The 20413-nt window shown below is 40.4% G+C and overlaps 1 protein-coding gene across 8 annotated transcripts in view; it reads right to left on the bottom strand.

The window, feature by feature from the left end:
• The window catches only part of HECW2 (HECT, C2 and WW domain containing E3 ubiquitin protein ligase 2), a 452881-nt gene that overhangs the window by 179189 nt on the left and 253279 nt on the right, over nucleotides 1–20413 (bottom strand). Inside the window, exon 1 of one of the 8 annotated variants that reach the window (XM_008258860.5) lies at nucleotides 3524–3956. The exons of 6 other annotated variants lie outside the window; for them this stretch is intronic. The gene's annotated coding sequence lies outside the window, so the exon portion shown is untranslated. Of the gene's footprint in view, nucleotides 1–3523; nucleotides 3957–20413 lie in introns of those variants that run through there. One more of the 8 variants, XM_070070445.2, reaches the window with a different exon arrangement.

The following is a 20413-nucleotide window of genomic DNA, read 5'->3' as shown; positions in this document are numbered from 1 at the left end:
AATACAAATACCATATGTTCTCCCTGGTCTGTGGTAACTAGAAGAGTACCTAAAAGGTAATCTACAGAAGTGAAATTGACATATTGAGATGTGATGATTTTGAACAGCACTTGCCTCCACTGTTGAGGAATAGCTTTTGTTTATTTTCATACTATTTGCTGAACTCTACTTAGTGTAGGGTTAATCTTATGTGTATAAAGTTAATTGAAAATAGATCTTAGTAAAAAATAAGAATGGAAATAGGAGAGGAAGGAGGAAAAATGGTGGTAATGAGTGTGGATGGGAGGGTAAGGTAGGAAGAGTCACTATGTTCTTAAATTTGTAAATATGAAATGCATGAAGTTTGTATACATGTAATAAAAGGCTTCTAAGTAAAAACAAAAGGAATTAAACATGTGAGTTTGTGAGTTTTAAAAAACAATTTTAATTTCTTCCTTCTTGCAGAGGGAGCTCCACTTTTATATTAATACTGAAAAGCACACTCTTCTCATTTCCTTAGTTATATTTTTAAAATTTGCTTTATTCTAATTTCTCATAAACATACATAAATTAAAACAAAAGAATATTTACATATGTTTCTGAAGCTATGCTTTCTTAGTCAACATATGCCAAAAGTTGAGGCCTCCAAGATAAAATTTTTACTGAACAGTAATCATAAGCTAAGCCACTATGAACACGACACAGTGTCACACATAGCCTTTCCGTACTCCATGGATCTTGACTTGAAGGTAATCCAAAGGTTAAAATTCTGTCAATGAGTTTTAAGTCAGGTAGAGACATTCACATCTCCTTACACAATGAGACCTGAACATTGAATGCCGACTTCAACTTGAGAATCTCAGTCTGGAACTATGTGTAAAAATGTACCAGGTGTGATAAAGGAGTTGAGATTACACATCCTACTTTTTTCTTCCAAATATTTATTTATTTATTGAAGATTTATTTATTTATTTGAAAGTCAGAGTTACACAGAGAGAGAAAGAGAGGCAGAGAGGCAGAGAGAGAGAGAGAGAGAGAGAGAGAGGAATCTTCCATTCGCTGGTTCACTCCCCAATTGGTGGCAACAGCCGGAGCTGCACCGATCCAAGGCCAGGAATCAGGAGCTGCTTCTGGGTTTCCCATGCAGATGCAGGGGCCCAAGGACTTGGGCCATCTTCTACTGCTTTCCCAAGCCATCGCAGAGAGCTGGATTGGAAGTGGAGTAGCCAGGACTCGAACCAGCACATATATGGGATGCCAGCACTGCAGGCAGTGCCTTTATCTGCTACAACACAGCGCCGGCCCCATCCTCCAATTATTTAAAGAGAACTATGTATACTATGCTGATACTCAAAGATAATACCTTTTACTTATAATTTAACATCAAATTCTGGGTCCTTTAAAGTGTTAATTTTACAATGCACCTGAAGTTAAAGATTCTGAGAAATTTACAATCATTATAAAATATAATGTTTGGAGGCTGATGCTGTGGCAAAGCAGGTAGAGCTGCCACCTGTGCTGCTGGCATCCCATATGGATGCCAGCTTGAGTCCTAGCTGCTCCACTTATGATCCAGCTACCTGCTAATGGTCTGAGAAAAGTAGCAGAACATAGTCTAAGTGCTTGGATCCCTGCCACCCATGTGGGAGATCTGAATAAAGCTCTTGGATCCTGGCTTCAGCCTGGCTCAGCCTGCCCGAATAGTCACTTGTTCATCCAACCATTGGACGGAATACTTCTGTCTCTCTGTCTCCCTCTCTGTAACTCTCACTTTGAAATAATAGTAATAAAAAAAAGTTTTTTAAAGAAATACAAGGCATGACACAAAAACATCCATTGGTTACTAGGAGTAAATTATTACTTTGATCTTAAAGAGCTCATCCAACCTGGATCAGGAACTGTAATATCTAACTTTGTTTGAAGAAGGGGGTTACTCATATTCAACTGCACCAAATACTTGCTGAAGTGCATCTAAACAGTCTGATAGTGTTAATTAGAAGTACTTCAGAGAAATATTTCTGAAACATTCCTTGCTCTTGAGCCTAAAGAATAATTTCAAAATGCTGGATGCTCCTTGTGGGTCCCTCCCCAAAACTGCTCTTACCAGAAACGAATGCTCTGTCCAGCAATTAGACTGCTCCCTGAATCTTTACTAAATCGCCAACTTACCATTCACTAAACTGAGCTCAGTGAGAGTACCACTGGCATTCCACTAGATAATTTTTTGTGATGGTCTATCCAGTGCACTGAAAGAATGTTAGCAAGCCCTGGCTCTTGGGTACTAAATGCCAGTGGCCACTTACTTTTTTTTTTCACCAGAATTTAACAATCATCTTTTATTTATTTAATCATATACAATTCTTAAAAATGCATGAAGTAATCTGAACACCTCTTTTCTCTTAGACTCCAGAATAATAAAACCTGACTGAGTAAAACTGATAGGCAAGAGGGTGTATTCAGGATCATTAAGCACAAAAGCAAACTAGCAATCATCTGGAAGACAGCTTCAGTAAGCACTCTGAAGGTGTTCCAGCCAGGCAGAGTACCTGTACTAGCTGACACACATCAGTGAACACAGTGTGCACAGGCCCACACTCAGACAGAGGTCTGTGGAGTATGGAAGATCCATGAAGCAAGTGCTACAAGCATACCAGCCTCCCAAACATCACCACCACAGTCCTTCCTGTGTGGACCCCCCTACACCATCAGGTGATTTCTAGGGAATACTAAAATATGGTAAGGAAATTCTGCTGAGATTCACATTTCAATGTGAAAAAATAACATCATCACCCCTTTGATTGGTATTTATACCTTAAATAAAAATTCCCATTGGACAAAACTAATTTGTAAGGGATTAGAATAGAACTGAAATTTTGTCCTGGATTCACCCTGGCTTTTACACAACAAATTAAAACAGTTTCTGCCTGTACATTCAGAAGCTTGATAGAAAATGAGGTCAGTTTGCCACAGTTGCCACAAGAAAATACCTTAAAACCATGCTTTTATTCTCAAGTTAGTGTTTTGCTATAAAACTGTCATAAAATCAACAGTCTCTAGAAAATGAATGTCCATATAAATTTAACCTTAAAAATAAAACTGTTTTAATATTTCATTCCTTGAGAGAAAAACTTCAAAATCTGTCCCCAAACACTATTATATAGGGGCAGATAACCCACGATAAGTCCTATGTAGACTCAATCGAACACCATTTTCAAAAGCATTCTTCTAAGTAGAACCTGTAATTAACTTCACACTAAAGCAATCCATTTAAAAGCAGAGGGACCCTAGAAATTCACAGTGAGGAGACTGCATTTTATTTCTAAAAGTCTCGCATGCTTTAATCACAATAGCGATCTCTGATATCGAGTTGTCACAAGACTAAACATCATAAATACACCACACAGTTTGCTAACTATCCCTAACCAAGCTGAGAGAGGACCATATTTAAGAAGTTTCAAAAGTAAAAGGCAAAGAGGACTACAACCCCCAAAACAGCTGGAAAAGGAAATCAGAATGCATTCCCCAGATCTTCCAGACAGCTTACCTCATGGAATTCCAAAGAGTTTCTTTCTGCTTTGGCCATGATTGGATCCATCATTTCAAAGCAGATTTAGAAAGCAGCAAGAAGATATATGTTGAATTCTCCTTAAAAATCAGGCACTTGGCCTACCTACTTGGCAGCTTCATTCATTGCAGTGGCCAGGACTGAAGTCACAGGGGCCTGGTGTCCTAATGCGATTCTGACAGTTTCCAGAGATCACTTCACTTCACTTCACTTCTTGCTTCTCCCCCTCCTCCAAAAAAAGTGCTAAACATGAAATACTAGGTGGAATTTGCACAGGCCTCTACCTGGAGACTCCTGACCAGCTAGGAGCAACACTGAAAGCCAATCCCGCCTCTCATCAAGTCCTATCACTGTTCAGGCATCCTAAGCAAAAAAACATAATGTATTATGTCCCTTTGGCTAAGGCAGTCATGGCCACACCCCTGTGAAGGGTACAGGATGCAATCGCCCCATCCTCCCCTCAGCTTCCTTCCTTTGCTTTTCCATGGGAGAATTCCAAAGAATGTGCTCTGCGTACACACACACACACACACACACACACATATCCACATACAGAGTGGGCTGGTGTCAAATAAGCTGACTGCTGTCACAGAGAGGGGAGTTTGCTGTTTCATTTTCTCAGAATAGAATGGCCACTATCTGGGATCTCCGGCTCACTGTCACCACTGATCAGACGAAGCATTCGCTGAAGGTTATTCAAATAGGCTTGACACAGCATTCACTCAAGGTTACTCATATAGCTAATCCAAAGTGGAGTTTGTGGAGGACAGTATGGAGATATCTCAGAAAGCTAAAAATAGATCTACCATATGACCCAGCAATCTTATTCCTGGGAATTTACCCAAAGGAAATGAAATCAGCATATGAAAGAGTGATCTGTACCCCCATGTTCATTGCAGCTCAGTGTACAATAGCAAAGATACGCAATCAATCCAGATGTCCATCTAATGATGACTGGATAAAGAAATTGTGCATGTGTGTATGTGTGTGTAGTATAGACTACTACTCAGCCAGAAAAAAAAAAAAAGTGAAGCCCTGCTTTTTGCAACAAAATGATGTAACTGGAATAAGCCAGTTCCAAAAAGACAAGTACCATATACTTTCTCTGATCCATGGTAACTAATAGAATACCAAAAATGTAATGTATAGGTGTGAAATCGATATTTTGAGTTTCAGTGATTATTTATAGCCCTTGTCTCTACTGTTGAGGAACAGTGTTTTTTCATCTTACGATTTGTTGAACTCTTTACTTAGTATAGGGTTAATCTTATGAGTAAAGTAAACTGAAAGTACATCATTTTAAAAATTAAGAGAGGGAATAAGAGAGAAAGGATGAGGAAGAGTGGGAGCACAGGTGAGATGGAGGGTAGGGGAAGAAGTATCACTATGTTCCTAAACCTTAATGTATGAAGTACATGACATTTGCTTACCTTAAATTAAAAAAATAACTAAAATTTTTTCAAACACTACACAGCTTTTATGAAAATGCAAGCATGTGCTTATCAATCCAGAAATTATTTTCAGACCTCACTTTTAATGCAAACATCGATACAATCATCAATCTAGACAGGGCACCTATGCTGCAAACAGCAGGGGTGGGGGAATCCCCAGTTCAGACCACTTGTTCATTCAAGGACCACCTGAAGCTGTTAGCCCACCTGCAGCAGCCACTGTAATCATTAAATGCTGGCTGAATGCAGAAGACCATCTTCTTCCAGCAAAAGATGAAATGTCCTCACCTGTGACATGCATTTCCTGTGAAGTGAGAAACACTGATTTCAGCTCTATGCTACCTTTGGTGGCAATATCCCTGAAACATCAGGGGCCACAGCGTTGGGCCGTTCTGGAACCGGATGAGTTAACACAGAAATCCTGGCATTCCAGAGGCTTCTTCTGGACATATAAACCCAGTCTCATTTTAGAACAAATCACTATGACTTTCCAGTGTGTCTTTGCAAATAAAAACAACAGCAATTATGTACAGAATGCCAACTATGCGCCCTGGACACAAAAAGGTGCTCTTAAAATAGTTTCTAATGATTGCCACTGTACTCCAAGGATGTGGTCAGGAGCGTTATCAGGTGCATGTTACAGTTGAGGAAACTGAGGCTCACAGAAAGGTAGTGACAGCGGCTAGGATTTGAAGGCAGATATGAATGATACCCAAACCCAAGCTAGTTTACAATGCTCTGCCCCCTCAAATAATACTCCTGAAAATGCCAGCAACCTCACTGATTCACAGGTAACCAAGGAGTCTGTGGTGGCTTCAGTCACCATTAGAAAATTTTAAAAAATCAACCTAGAATGGACTAATGAAATCCTCTTATTAGCATCAAAGGTGTTAGGGTCTATAATCAACAAACAGGCATCTCAATCAAGTAAGCATCTCTTTTTCCACCCCTGGTTAAGGAGAGTGTTTAATGCTGAACTCTCGAGTTTCTAGACCACTTTCTAGTTATTGACCAACAGATTCTGCTTGGGATAAAGGTTCACTCAATACTCAGGGCATTGCTCTTTCTAACACCCACTTCTGGTCTCTGGACCCCACCTGCTGCTCCCACCACTCTGGCCATTCAAGCCATGATTCTTTGTCTTGCAAATACTTTTTGCCAGATAGGCCACTTTAACTGCACATAAGGTTCTGCTCCACCCATGTGTTACCATCGTCCGTATGTGACAAATAGGCTATTTCCCAGTAGAGAGGAGACTATCTTCCACCAGCACAAGCACTGTCACAATCAAACTAGATTTTTTGCTGACTATAAAACAGACTTAAAGTGCAAAGCAAAACAGCTTAGACGCTTATTGGGCTTATTTCTAAGGCCATCGTGGACATTTACTCTCTCATGGGTTTTTTAAGATTTATTTATTTATTGGAAAGGCAGAGTTACAAGAAGAGGGAAAGAGGAAGGGGGGAGGGGAGGGAAAGTGTAAGGGAGAGGGAGAGGAATCTTGCATCTGCTGGTTCACTTCCCGAAATGGCTACAATGGCCAGAGGTGAGCCAGGTCAAAGCCAGGAACCTGGAACTCCATTGGGGTCTCCCATAAGGGTACAAGGGCCCAAGGACTTGGGCCATCTTCTGCTGCTTTCCCAGGCACATGATCAGGGAACTGGATCAGAAGTGGAGCTTCCAGGACCTGAACTGGTACCCATATGGGATGTTGCATCATAGGCAATGGCCTCACCCACTGCTCCACAACACCAGCACCAGTGGCTGTATTTTTTAAACACATTTATTTTAGCCAGCACCTTTTCAGTCATAGGATATGGATAGAACTGTAAACTGCAGAAGCTGCATGAATGAATGACACAACTAAAGTAGCCTAAAGTAGCCTATTCCCCAAAGTTTGCAGAGCACATACTGTGAGGAAAGCAGGGAAGAACAGAGACACAATCCTTGGATTACAATACAACCAGACAATGGAAAAATTCAGCAGTGTCTCCATCTGTCTTTATGCTGGCATCAAAAATACAAACCAGAACCAAGGTTAGCACATCAGGAAGGAACAACCCTTTTCCTGAAAAGCCTATTATGAATTTCCTTTGTTTTTATGCATTCTGCATGCCTCTGAGTATGACATCATTCGTATACATTATTTAAGCCTTACAGCATGTGTCTGCCTGTCTGCTGCAATTTTTATTTGTGGTTTTTTCCTTCTGAACTTGTATTCATAAAGTAGCCAGATGATTGCTCATCTTATTGACACTCTGTTGTCAAATTTCCAAAATCGTCCAGTGTAAGTACATATCGGTTTGTCTAAAATCCAAAAGATTTTTGAAATATCTGAAACTATGAGATTGCTACTAAAATATCAAGGGTAATATACTAAAACACCTCAAATTGAAACCCAAATTGGCCCAGACATATGAAATATGTGTCTTTAAAATTTAGCTTAGGAAGTAGTAGAGAAACAAATTCAACAGAAATAATAATGTCTACTATCTGTAAACGATTAAGAACTTACTAGAAGAGCACTTCAAAATGTTCACAGAAAATGGAATGAAGGGGTCAGCATTGTGGCGTTGTGGGTAAAGGCACCAGCTGTGTCACCAGCATCCCATATGGCCACTGGTTCCTGTCCCAGCTGCTCTACATCTGATCCAGCTCCCTGTTAATGGCCTGGGAAAAACAGCAGGAGATGCCCAAGTATTTGGGCATCTGCCACACATATGGGAGACTCAGATTAAGTTTCTGGCTTCAGCTTGGCCCAACACTGGTCATTATGGCCATCTGAGGAAAGAACCAGTGGATGGAGGATCTTTCTCTCTCCCTCTCTTTCTGTAACTTTCAAAATGAATAAATAGATCTTTAAAAAAAGAAAAATGAAAGAAAACAGAGGGGTCGGCACACAGTATGGTAGGATAAGCCTTCACCTGTAGTGCCGGCATCCCACATGAGTACCGGTTCATATATGGCCACTTCTCTTCCAATCCAACTCTCTGCTTATGGCTTGGGAAAGCAATAGAAGGTGGCCTAAATGCTTGGACCCCTGCACATGTGTGGGAGACCTGGAAGAAGCTCCTGGCTTCTGGCTCTGGATCAGCCCAGCTCCAGCCTGTTGTGGCCATTTGGGGAGTGAACCAGTGGATGGAAGACCTTTCTGTCTCTCCCTCTGACTGTAATTTTATCTCTCAAATAAATAAAAATCCTTGAAAAAAAAGAAAAGAAAGAAAATGGAATGAAAAAGTAAGTTTATTTTGGTGATAAAAAATTTGAGACCTTGCTTAGGGGCAGACTCGAGAACGTGGTGTACCCCACAATGACGGGACCTGGGTGGAAGGGTCTGAGGTCACGGGGCTGGAGGGGACTAAGCTGCCTAGCAGCAACATGCAGGTGAACTCCGTGTGCCAGGGCCGCAGTCAGCTCCTGGAGCTGGACACCACCTTCAAGATCCTGGCCAGTAATCACGCAGACGCTCACACTCCCATCCATTCCTCCCAATCCAGAATTATTTTGAAGCAAATCCCAAATCAATAAGAACCACAAATATTTCATTCAATTACTTAATGCTGCCAAAGGGGAAATTGGGAAGAGGCTAAATCTGGAGAGGAACTATTCACTGAAACTCACCAGGATGACGTCTCTAGGATTGATTCCCCCAGACACACATATAAAATTTGAAGCTCCTCCTCCTTCCTCAGTGCACATAGGCTAACTTTTGTGCTGAGCGCCCCATGGAAGACAAGCACGGCATTCCTTTGGGGCAGAGCTACACTTGGGAGGTCAGATGTGCTGGAGGGACTCTACACCTCGAGATCCTTGAGTTGGTGCTTCAGAGTCTCTGCCACTCGCTCCCCAGGAGGTGCAGAAGGCCTCTCTATTCCCTTGTGTGGCCCACGCATGGGGGCTGTCTGCTTGATGATGTCTACAGAAAGTGCTAATAGCTTCTCTTGGATTGGGCAGGCAACCAGTGGTGGCACCATGGAGAACTTCTGCCAAAAACTTCCTCACAGGATAGGTGTGGAGAACAGCAAGGCTGAAGACACAAGAGGTGGCAGCAGCTCCTGTTCCATCTAACCCCACTGCAACCCTGAGAAGCAGTGAACAGATGCTGCTAAGTTTCTACTGATGACTCTGGGGTCCTGCTTGGGTGTCCTTACGACTTCACGAGAAGTGATTTTTATTTTCCTTAGGGGAATGTTTTCCTTAATGACTTTAACATTTGTTTTATTTGCAAAAAGAAGATTGACAGTAAATTTGGGTCATATTAAAGAACACATGCTAGCGGCCGGCGCCGCGGCTCACTAGGCTAATCCTCTGCCTAGCGGCGCCGGCACACCGGGTTCTAGTCCCGGTCAGGGTGCCGGATTCTGTCCAGGTTGCCCCTCTTCCAGGCCAGCTCTCTGCTGTGGCCCGGGAGTGCAGTGGAGGATGGCCCGAGTACTTGGGCCCTGCACCCCATGGGAGACCAGGATAAGTACCTGGCTCCTGCCATCGGATCAGCGTGGTGGGCCAGCCGCGGCGGCCATTGGAGGGTGAACCAACGGCAAAAGGAAGACCTTTCTCTCTGTCTCTCTCTCTCACTGTCCACTCTGCCTGTCAAAAAAAAAAAAAAAAAAAAAAAAAAAAACACACACACACACACAAAACCACACACACACACAAAAAAACCCACATGTTGGCAATGGCGAAAAAAAAAAATCCACAGAAGCCACTTTGTTTTGAAGTATCGATGACAGTTACCATGCAGCACTACCAGCCCTTGTCATAGTCATGACTCCACCCACGCTCCCTTTCCTTTGCCCCCCTGAAAACAACTAATTTAAACAACTAATTTCGATTAGCTTTTTTTTTTTTAACTTAACTGAGCTGAATTGAGATCAATGTATTTTTCCTGGATTTTCTCTATCTCAACTTCCTGCATTTAAACTGTGAAATGGAAACTTTTGTCACTACTGACTGAGATGATGAGATGTTTGAGACACACAGTTGCATAATGTAGGAAAATGACATTTAAGGTTTGCCTGGTTGCCATGTGATGTGATCAGAAGCTTGAAATTAGACTTAATTCTGAAATTTGACTTGATTGTAATTCTCACTTGATTCTGGTACTGAATGCCAGCTCTTCTCTGTGTTAGAGATTTGAAATGGTGTTGGTACTGGTTGAGATGTTATAGAAAGATTTACTTATTTGTAATAAAGGATTTGTTGCAGTCTGATTAAAGTTGTTTTGAAATCCATGCATAGTGTTTCCTGGAATGCATTTTACATGAACTTTTTGGAGACCCCCCCAATACCAGGCAATATATGTATATATCCATACTCCTTCATTTAATCTTCATAGTAGCCTTCTGGGATAGCCACTACAACCCCCAATTCACAAATCAGGCAAATGGGAGATAGATTAAACATGTTCACAAACAACTACATGGCTAGACACTAGCTGGATTTCAAATCTATGGTCTCATATGATGTCTAAGATTATCCACACTTTTGCCACTGTTCCCCCCAAGGTAACTGACCACCATTCACCAAGGATCTAGAACTTCATTCGGTATTTCAGAATCATTCACCAACAGATTTTGGGCAGAATTTTTGGAAGTGTATTAAGCATTAATATCCCCCAAGATGAGGAAATACAGCTCACAGAATTTTATATTTAATTAATTTTATTTACTTGAAGGAAGCAGAGATGTCCTACCTGCTTGCTCACTTCTTCAATGCATATAATAACCAGTAATGGGCCAGACTGCAGCCCAAAGCCAGGAACTCAATGTCAGTCTCCCACATGGATGGCAGGGACTCATCTACTTGATTCATCTTCAGCTGCCTCCCAGAGTGTGTTTAGCAAGGAAGCTGGAATCAAGTAGATTGGGAACTGAACTCAGGCCCTCCAACACAGGATGTATGGGATGTAGCTGTCTCAGAAGGCATTTTTAGCTCTGCCAAATCCCCATCACCAGACAGTTCCAGTAACTATCAAGGGCACTCAATGGCAAAGCTGAAAGATACAAAGGAAAGTTTTCCAGGATCCTGTACAATTACATACAACAAAATTGCTGTGCTATTCTGAGTTCAAGAGAAATAATTATGGGCATGCTATATTTCTAGGGTTTTGGCTGTTTAAAAAAAAAAAACTGGGAAAATATTAACATGCTGATTCAGAAGGGAAGACAGCCTCTAACAGACTGATTTGCTCACGTTAGGTGGACAAGGAAATCCCTTTAAGCCAAATAACCAACAATGGGATCCATTGCTTTCATGAACAAAAGTAAATGCAGATGCAACGTGCCAAAAACTTTAACAGGTATACACAAATAAGAATGAATAAGATTGTTTTCCTTTCAGTTAATTCCACCACAGAAACGAAGACTCAGCTAAAGCAGAGTCTGCTTTATTTGACTGGTACATTTATTTAATCTCTCAAAACACTTTTCTGTATGGGCAAATTTCATAGTAACATCTAATCTATGAGTGTTATATTTTTCCTTGGTGATAAACTTATTAAACCCATATTAATGTAAAGGCAAGAACTTTTAAGTGAAATATTAAGATGGTAGATATATAATCTCACTTCTGTCATTTAATTTACAACAATTTTGTACACAGTTAATGAGTTCATACCCTGCTACATTTATTCCATATAAAATTTTATTATAAATCATGGGACATTTAAATAAATTTTAAGCATGTTAAAATATGTAATAAAATGAAACCAACAGAGAAGAATGGAAAATTATTTCATTTGTAGATGTATGTTCTTTGTTTCTGTCTGTAAAATGGGAACATAACCTTTTTCCAAAAATGTTTTACATATAGATGAGATAGCAACACACCCAATAATATTTCCTGAAGTTATTCTGCTGAAGGAAAATATTTAGAGACCATTACATTCTAATTAATAAATATTTTCAAAATTGGCATTTATAATTTTGCCCTTAAATTGGACGATTCAATTCCAACAAGACATACAGATTCTGAAACCCTGAAAGAGTAGTTCTCAAGTTTTATTGTACATTAGAATTATGTGAGACTCGTGTTTAGAATTCCAACTCCATAGAGGAAAGCATGGAAAATATGATTTAGTCAGTACAGGATAGGTCTTAAGAATCTACATTTTAAAAAATCCAGATAATTCTCATACAGATGAACTTTGAGCCAAATTCAGAGGCCCCAGTTTAGAGTCTAAAAATCTAATATCCCATTTATTAATGAAGACGTGGATGTGAATGTCATATTTGACTTTGCATATTCATTTTATTAGAAAACTCAAGGGGCTGGTACTGTGGCGCAGCAGGTTAAGGCCCTGGCCTGCAGCATCAGCATCACATATGAGTAGTTCAAGTCCCAGCTGCTCCACTTCTGATCCAACTCCCTGCTCGTGTGCCTAGGAAAGCAGCATATGGCTCAAGTCCTTGGGCCTCTGCACTCACATGGGAGACCCAGAGGAAGCTCTTGGCTCCTGGCTTGGGGTCGTCTCAGCTTCGGCTATTGGGGCCATTTGGAGAATGGACCAACAGATGGGAGACCTCTCTCTCTTTACCTCACTCTGTAACTCTTTCAAATAAATAAAATAATAATTTTTTTAAAAAAGAAGAAAACTCAAAAAGAGGCATGCATCCTCACACTTGCAGAATGTGCCCTACCCTAACAATTCTCATGCTGATCATATTCCATCCACTTTTAAAAGAAGACTAAAGGAGCATAGTAGAGGACAACTAAGTACAGGAAAAATAAAAACAGGAAGGAACACTAACATGAAACTAAAAATTTTAGTCTGTATTTAAGTTGAGAGCAGCAGTCCTCAAATAATAGGCCATGGGGCAGCGATGGTCTATGAACTGGCCCTTAGTGACTTGAGCTGCATACAGAAACTTTAGAAGCCTTTAGAAACATTTACAGAAATTCATCACAATAATTTTCTATCTATTCAATCTAATAAAATTTTGAGCTTGCATTTTATAATACTGTTTTTATTTCTTTTTCTACTAGTTTATTTTTATTCCATTTTACGAAATATAAATGGCCATGATGAATTTAAATGAGCAAAGATAATCTGAAAGGTACTGGTGGTCTCTACATTAAAGGATCTAGCCATTCTTGGTCAGCACAGGGAGCCTCATAGCCCAGGATTCTGATTTAAAGTGTCTTTCTGTGCTATCATATCAAAAGTCTATGTAAGGCTGGTGCTGTGGTATAGCAGGTTAAGCCACCACCTGTAGTGCTGTCATCCCATATGAGCGTCAGTTCAAGTCCTGGCTGCTCCACTCAGTTCCAGTTCCCTGCTAATGTGCCTGGGAAAGCAGCAAAGGATGGCCCAAGTGCTTGAGCCCCTGCACCCATGTGGGAGACCCAGATGAAGCTCCTGGCTCCTGGCCTCAGCCTGGCCCAGCCCTGAGCCAGCAGATGGAAGATCAAGATCTTGATATTTCTTTCTCTCTCTCTCTCTCCCCCCTCCCCCTCCCTCCTTCACCCTCTTCCTCTCCCCCTCTTTCCCTCTCTCTCCTTCCTCCTCCCTCTCCTTCTCTGTACCCCTCTCCCCCCTCCCCTTCCCTCTCCCTTTCTCTCTCCCTCTTCCTCTCCCTCTCTCCCTCTCTCCGTCTCTCCTTCTCCCTATCTCTCTTTGTAACTCTGTCTTTCAAATAAATAAATCTTTTTTTAAAAAATTCTATGTAATCACAAGTGATTTATTAAATAATATTTGAATGAACATCCTTAACATCTCATCATAATAACCCACTTGGAATCTCTCAACAATCTGTCTTTTTTGGGAAATCTGTAAGTTTATTAAAAAATCTTGTACCATCCTTCAGAATAATGTTTTAGTACCTTTCCTAAAAGTTTAAATTGAACAGGCTAAGACACCACTTTTAACCTTATTATAAATGTATTTCTTTCAATTTTCAAAGAGACTGTTGAGCTTCAATGTTTGAAGATTCAGCAATGAACACTGACATAGCTAAATCCCATCTATGCATCTTTACTGAAAAGCAACTATGGTTTCAAGGCTGTGCTCAAAAAGCAAGTCTTTGTTTTGTTTATGCTAGTGCAGGCCCTTATTAGTTATCTCATGATTTTCTCACTATCCGGAAATGACAACAGCAATAAGAAACACAAAGTGTCAATAAATTATTCTAACAAATACATGGGACACAGATCTCCTCTTGCAGTTTTCCTGCCTCCTAGTAAACTTTTAAAAATAACCCTTTCCCTTACTGGGTACCTGCATTCTAAACTTTTACAGTTCCTGCCTCTAGTCAGTATATAGCTTGGTGGTCCCCTGCAGTGTTGACGTTTGCCATATGAGTGTTGCCAAGAATAACTTTCACCATTCCAAGTTAAACATGCTGTTTATAGAAGGTGCAGGACAGAGAAGCTAGGAATAGTCATCTGTGGATAGAAAGGTTAAAGCCATCTCAATAGCAACTGCAGTCATAACTGCCAAGCTCTCCATCAGGCAAAAGGAAAAATGAGGAGTTTTTCTTTCTTACCTATTTGTATATCCTTTTAAAAGATAATAAAGTAAATCTCTAAGTATCTAAATTTCATCAGTGACGCTTAAAAGCTCTAAGTTAAGTCACATGCTAAATATATTCATTACATTTTAGTATTTTTTAAAAATCCACATTAATGGAGCCAGCACTGTGGCATAGTGGCCATACAATGGCACCCAGCAACTGGCTGAGAGAAGGCAGGTGCCACTTTGGGCATACATAAGTAGGTAGCAATTGCTGCAGGTCTTTTGCGTGCACTCAGCAACTGGCAGGGGACATGTCTCCATCTGGTCACTAGAGCCAATGCGGTAGCTCCAGTGCATGAGCCCAGAAATGGGCGGGGAGAAGAAGCCATTCAAACAGTAGTTCCTGCTGAAGAGACACTTGTACATGCCCAGCATGACTGTGAAATGAGTAGGGCTGCAGCCAGCAGGTATTGTGCACATGTGTGCTCCAGGGATTTTACCAGAGGGAAAAATCTTCACTCCCCACTGACTTGGAATCTGGCTGGGATGATTGACAGGGGGCTGGACACTCACAGATGACTATGAGATGCCTGCAGCCTCTCACGATATCACAGGCTCTGGGACTCTGGGGTTCAAACTGCCGAGGTGGAGCACCCACAGACAGCTGGCTCTGGGAAGGTCTCAGCCTCTCTCTGGTTGGGACAAGCTAGCAGGGCAAAGTAGATTCTCTACACCCTGTGACTATGGGAACCCTGAGTACTGAGACTGTGGGAATTCTGTGACTGCATGAAAGAGTGCAGGGTGCAGCTGAGTTTCTGGGCAATCACTGTGTGCGATTCCACCCGCTCAGAGCTTCCTGATTGCCTAGGGTGGGTCATCACAGTGGGATCCATGCTTACACTGAGGACTGTTCAGATCCTATGTGCAGTTCATGCAGAAGCACGGCTAAGTGTTGCACCCACTGAGGGCTAACACCCAGGCACTGATCAACTTGGAAGAGAGGAGATGATGGTGTGATTATGCCAACAGAGGTGACCACACCCTCTCTTCTGTTAGCAAGAGATGATCTACATTGCCCAAGTTGGGTGGCACCCTGGACACACCCATCTAAAACTGGAGCACTGACCAGAGCCCACTGGCCACACCCAGAATACACTTTTGGGTGTTCACTGAAAGAGCAGACATTCTAAGAAACCACAGAGGCATAGTTCAAAGATAAAAGGCATCAGAAGAAAAAAAATCAACAAGCATCTATACAAATGCCTAAAAATAAATGCAGAAATTCAAGAAACAAGATTAAAGAAGACAACACGACACTATGAAAGGAACACAACAACACTTCAATATTAGAATGTAAAGATGAAGTGATAGATGAAATTTCTGACACAGATCTCTAAAGATTAATCACAGAATTATTCAGAAGCAATGAGAAGCAAATCCACGAACTAAAGAAATCCATACATGACATGAATGAAAATTTTCCCATGAAATTGATATTTTTAAAGAGATGTGACTATTATAAATGTATAATGTACCTAATTACAGGGCACTTGGTTATTTAAAAGAAGTGTTAATGGGCCTAAAGGGAGACATAAACTCCAACACATTAGTAAGAGAGGACTTAAGACACCCAACTTTCAACAATGGACAGATCAATTAGACAAAAAACAAAGAAACAACAGAGCTAATTGGACACTATGGCCCAAATGGACTTAACTGATATATATATAGAACATTTCTTCCCACAGTTGCAGAATACACATTCTTCTCATTTGCACATGGAACTTTTTCTAGGATTGATCACATGCTAGGCCATAAAGCAAGTCAACAAATTCAAAAAATCAAAATCATGCCATGCATCTTCTTTGACCACAATGGAATGAAGCTGGAAATCAACAACTCAAAAATCTCTAGATCATAAGCAAGCAAATGGAGACTGAACAACATGTTCCTGAATGACCAGTGGGTCAATCATAGAAGAAATCAAAAGAGAAATCAAAAAATTTCTGGAAATGAATGAAGATGACACGACATCATATCAAAACTTATGGGATAAAGCAAAAGCAGTATTAAGAGGGAACTTTAGAGCAATCAGTGCCTATATCAAGAAATTAGAAAGGTACCAAATAAATGAGCTATCAGTGCATTCAAGGACCTAGAAAAACAACAAACCAAACCCAAAATTAATAGAAGGAAAGAAATAATTAAAATAAGAAATAATCAAATTTTAAACAATAAATATAAAAGGTTAGTGAAATGAATTTCTGATTTTTTGAAAAAAATAAAAAAAATTGATATACCATTGGCCCAACTAACCAAAAAATGAGATCAAAATCAATAAAATAATTGATAAAACAGGAAATGTAACAGATACCACAGAAATAAAAAGAAACATCAGGAATTAATACAAAGAGTTGTATGCCAATATACTGGGAAATCTATTAGAAATGGATAAATTACTGGGCACATAAAATCTATCAAAATTGAGTCCTGAAAACAGAAAACCAAAACAGACTAATAACCAAGATGGAGACTGAATCAGTAATAAAGACCCTCCCAATAATGAAAAGCCCAAGACCAGATGGTTTCACTGCCGAATTCTTCCAGACACTTAAACAAAAACATATTCTAATTCTTCTCCAGCTATTGAAAACAACTGAAAGGGAGGGAATCCTCTCTAACTCCTTCTATTAATCCAGCATCATCTTAATTCCTAAATCAGAAAAATGATACAACAGAGAAAGAGAACTATAGACCAATATCTCTGATGAACATAGATACTGAAATCCACAACAAATACTAGCTAATCAAATTCAACAATACATCACATCAGAAAGATCATTCACACAGTCCAAGTGAGATACCATGGTATGCAGGGATGGCTCAAAATTTGAATATCAATCAATGTGATACATCACATTAAGAAACTGAAGAACAAAAACTATATGATTATTTCTGTAGATGCAGAAAAATTACTTGTTAAAATACATCATCCTTTAATACTGAAAACCTTAAACATTTGTTTTAAATAGCCAGGTGTCATGGTATTGGGTGCATTGGGTGCATATACATTTACTATAGTCACATCTTCCTGTTGAATTGTTCCTTTAATCATTACATAGAGCCCTTCTTTGTCTCTTTTAACAATTTCTGTGTTAAAGTCTATTTTGTTGGCTATTAGGATGGTTATTCCTTCCCTTTTTTGCCTTTTGTTAGCATGGAATATCTTTCCATCCTTTCACTTCCAGTCTGTGTATATCTTTGTTAGTGAGATGTGTTTCTTGTAGCCAGCAAATAGACAGGTCATGTTTCTTAATCCATTCAGTTAGTCTTTATCTTTTAATTGGAGAAATTAAGCCATTTACATTTAAGGTTATCATTTGATAGGTAAAAACTTGGCCCTACCATTTTCCCACAAATATTCCTATTGTTTGCTTTGGCTTTCTTTTGTAATTTCACTGGAAAATTTTCTGCCTTCCCATTCTTTCATAATGATGACTATCTTATCTGTGTTTCTGTGTACAGCACACCCTTAAGCATCTTTTGTAAGGTTGGACAAGTGGTGACAAATTCTTTCAATTTCTGCTTGTTTTGGAAGGTCTTTATTTCACCTTCATTCCTAAATCAGAGCTTTGCAGGGTCCAGTATTGAACTATGCCTCTCCATTCTCTCCTAGCTTGTAGGGTTTCTCTGAGAAGTCAACTGTGAATTTAATTGGAGATCCTCTGTAGCATTTCTCTGGTGCACATTTTAGAATCTTTTCATTATGTTTTATTGTCAAAATTTTGACTACAATATGTCATGGTGAAGATCTTTTCTGGTCATGTGTATAAGGAATGCCATGTGCCTTGTGTGCATGGATATCTCTTTTATTTTTATCCAAATTAGGAATGTGTTCTGTAATTATTTCACTGAATATTCAGGCCTTCTAATCCATTCTCTCTCCACACTTTCAGGAATTCCTAAGGCTTGTATGTTTGTTCATTTTAGTATCCCATAAATCTCCAACACTGTTCTTAATTTTTTTCTAATTTATTCCTCTTCTTTTTTTTTGGTATGACTGAAAAACTTTCCAAGATTTTTCTTCTAGTTCAGATTTTCTTTCTTCTGACTCATTGAGTCTGTTAAAGCTTTTTGACATACTGAATTCCTTGTTTCTAATATTTCATTTTTATTTTATCTTTTTTCATTTTATCTTCAAAATATCAATTTCATGCAAAAATGTTCATTCATGTCATGTATGGATATCTAACTCATGAATTTGCTTCTCAATGCTTCTGAGCAATCATATGATTAATCTTTTGAGTTCTGTTTCAGATATTTCATCTCTCTCTTCATCTTCACATTCTAATATTGAAGTGTTGTTGTGTTCCTTTCATGGCATCATTTTGTCTCCCTTAATCTTGTTTCTTGAATTTCTACATTCATTTTTAGGCATTTATAGAAATACTTGTTGGTTTCTTCTCTGATGACTTTTATCTTTGAACTATGCCTTTGTTTAGTGGAGTGTCTACTCTTTCAGTGAATACTAAGAGGTGTGAGCTGGGTGTGGCCAGGGGGCTTTGGCCAGTGCTCCAGTTTAAAAGGGTGTATCCAGGGTGACACCCAAGTTGGTCATGGTAGATCTCCTCTTGTTAAAAAAAAGAGAGTATGATCACCGCTGTTAAAGTAACCACACCCTCACCTCTTCACCTCCAAGGTGATTAATGCCCTGGTGTTAGCCCACAGTGGATGCAATACTCATCTGAGCAGCTACATGAACTGCACAATGGATCTGTACAATCCTCAGTATGAGCATGGATCCCACTGCAATGACCCACCCCAGGCAATCAGGGAGCTCTGAGCATGTGAAGCCACACACAGTGCTTGGCCAGAGACTTAGCTACACCCTGCACCCTCTCAAGCAATCACAGAGTTCCAAGAGTCTCAGCACACAGGGCTCCCACAGTCATGAAGTGCTGAGGATCCACTCCACCCATCTAGACTGTCCTGTCACAGAGAGGCAGAGACCTTCCCAGAGCCAGCTGCTTGTGGGTGCTCCACATTAGCAGTTTGAGCCCTGGAGCCTGTGATATGTTGAGAGACTTGGGGCACCACACTGTCCTACATGGGTGCCAAGTCCCCTGTCAATCCTCCCAGGCAGACTCAAAGTCAGTATGGAACAGAGATTTTTCCCTCTGGTAACATCCTTGGATCACATTTGTGTAAGAGCCATCAAACACTGCCCCTACTTGTTTCACAATGTGCCTTTCCCCCACCAGTTGCACTGCATTCACAAGAGCCTCTGCAGCCAGTACTGAGGTCAGAATGGCTCCTTCTCCCTGCCTGTTGTTGAGTGTGTGCACCTGAGCTGCTGCTGCTGCTACTGCTGTCAAGATAGTGTCTTGTCCCCACCAGTTGATGGGTGCACACACAAGATCTGCTCCAGCTGCTATGTATGTCCAAAATAGCACTCACCCTCTCTCAGCAGATTGCTGGGTGCCGTTGTGGTGGTAATGGAGAGAGAAAAATGTGCCCCCACCCTTTTTCTCCACTGGGTTAGCAGGAACCCTGCACCCCTCAGGGCTATGGCCCAGACTCAAAGACAGTGAAGTCGGCCAAGCTATCTCTCTGGTTTTATCACCACTGGCAGGGGCCACTGCAGTCTGATCTCAGCTTGCTCTCCAAAGCTGCCCTGCTGGGATGGTGTGGTGTCCTGCTCATTGCTGTGCTTCTACACCTTCCACAGAGATCCCCAGCATCTCTCCTCCTTAAGTAGAATCTCTACTGCAGTTTTATCTCTAACTCTCCCCTGAGAATGTATTTTCTCTTCTTCTTCTTCTTTTTTTTTTAAATATTATTTCCTCCTAGCCTAGACCAGTATGCCCACTCCCTATTCTGCCATCTTGGAATCCTCTCCATTTTCAAAAGACACATGAAATGGCCAACTTATGCATGAAAAAAATTGCTCAGGATCGCTAAATATTC

Source organism: Oryctolagus cuniculus, chromosome 3, assembly GCF_051225735.1.
Source record: "Oryctolagus cuniculus isolate XC-2025 breed Fujian yellow rabbit chromosome 3, ASM5122573v1, whole genome shotgun sequence".
NCBI classification, from domain to species: domain Eukaryota; kingdom Metazoa; phylum Chordata; class Mammalia; order Lagomorpha; family Leporidae; genus Oryctolagus; species Oryctolagus cuniculus.
The sequence above is the reverse complement of the archived record's forward strand: the minus strand, read 5'-3'. Positions and strand labels throughout refer to the sequence as shown.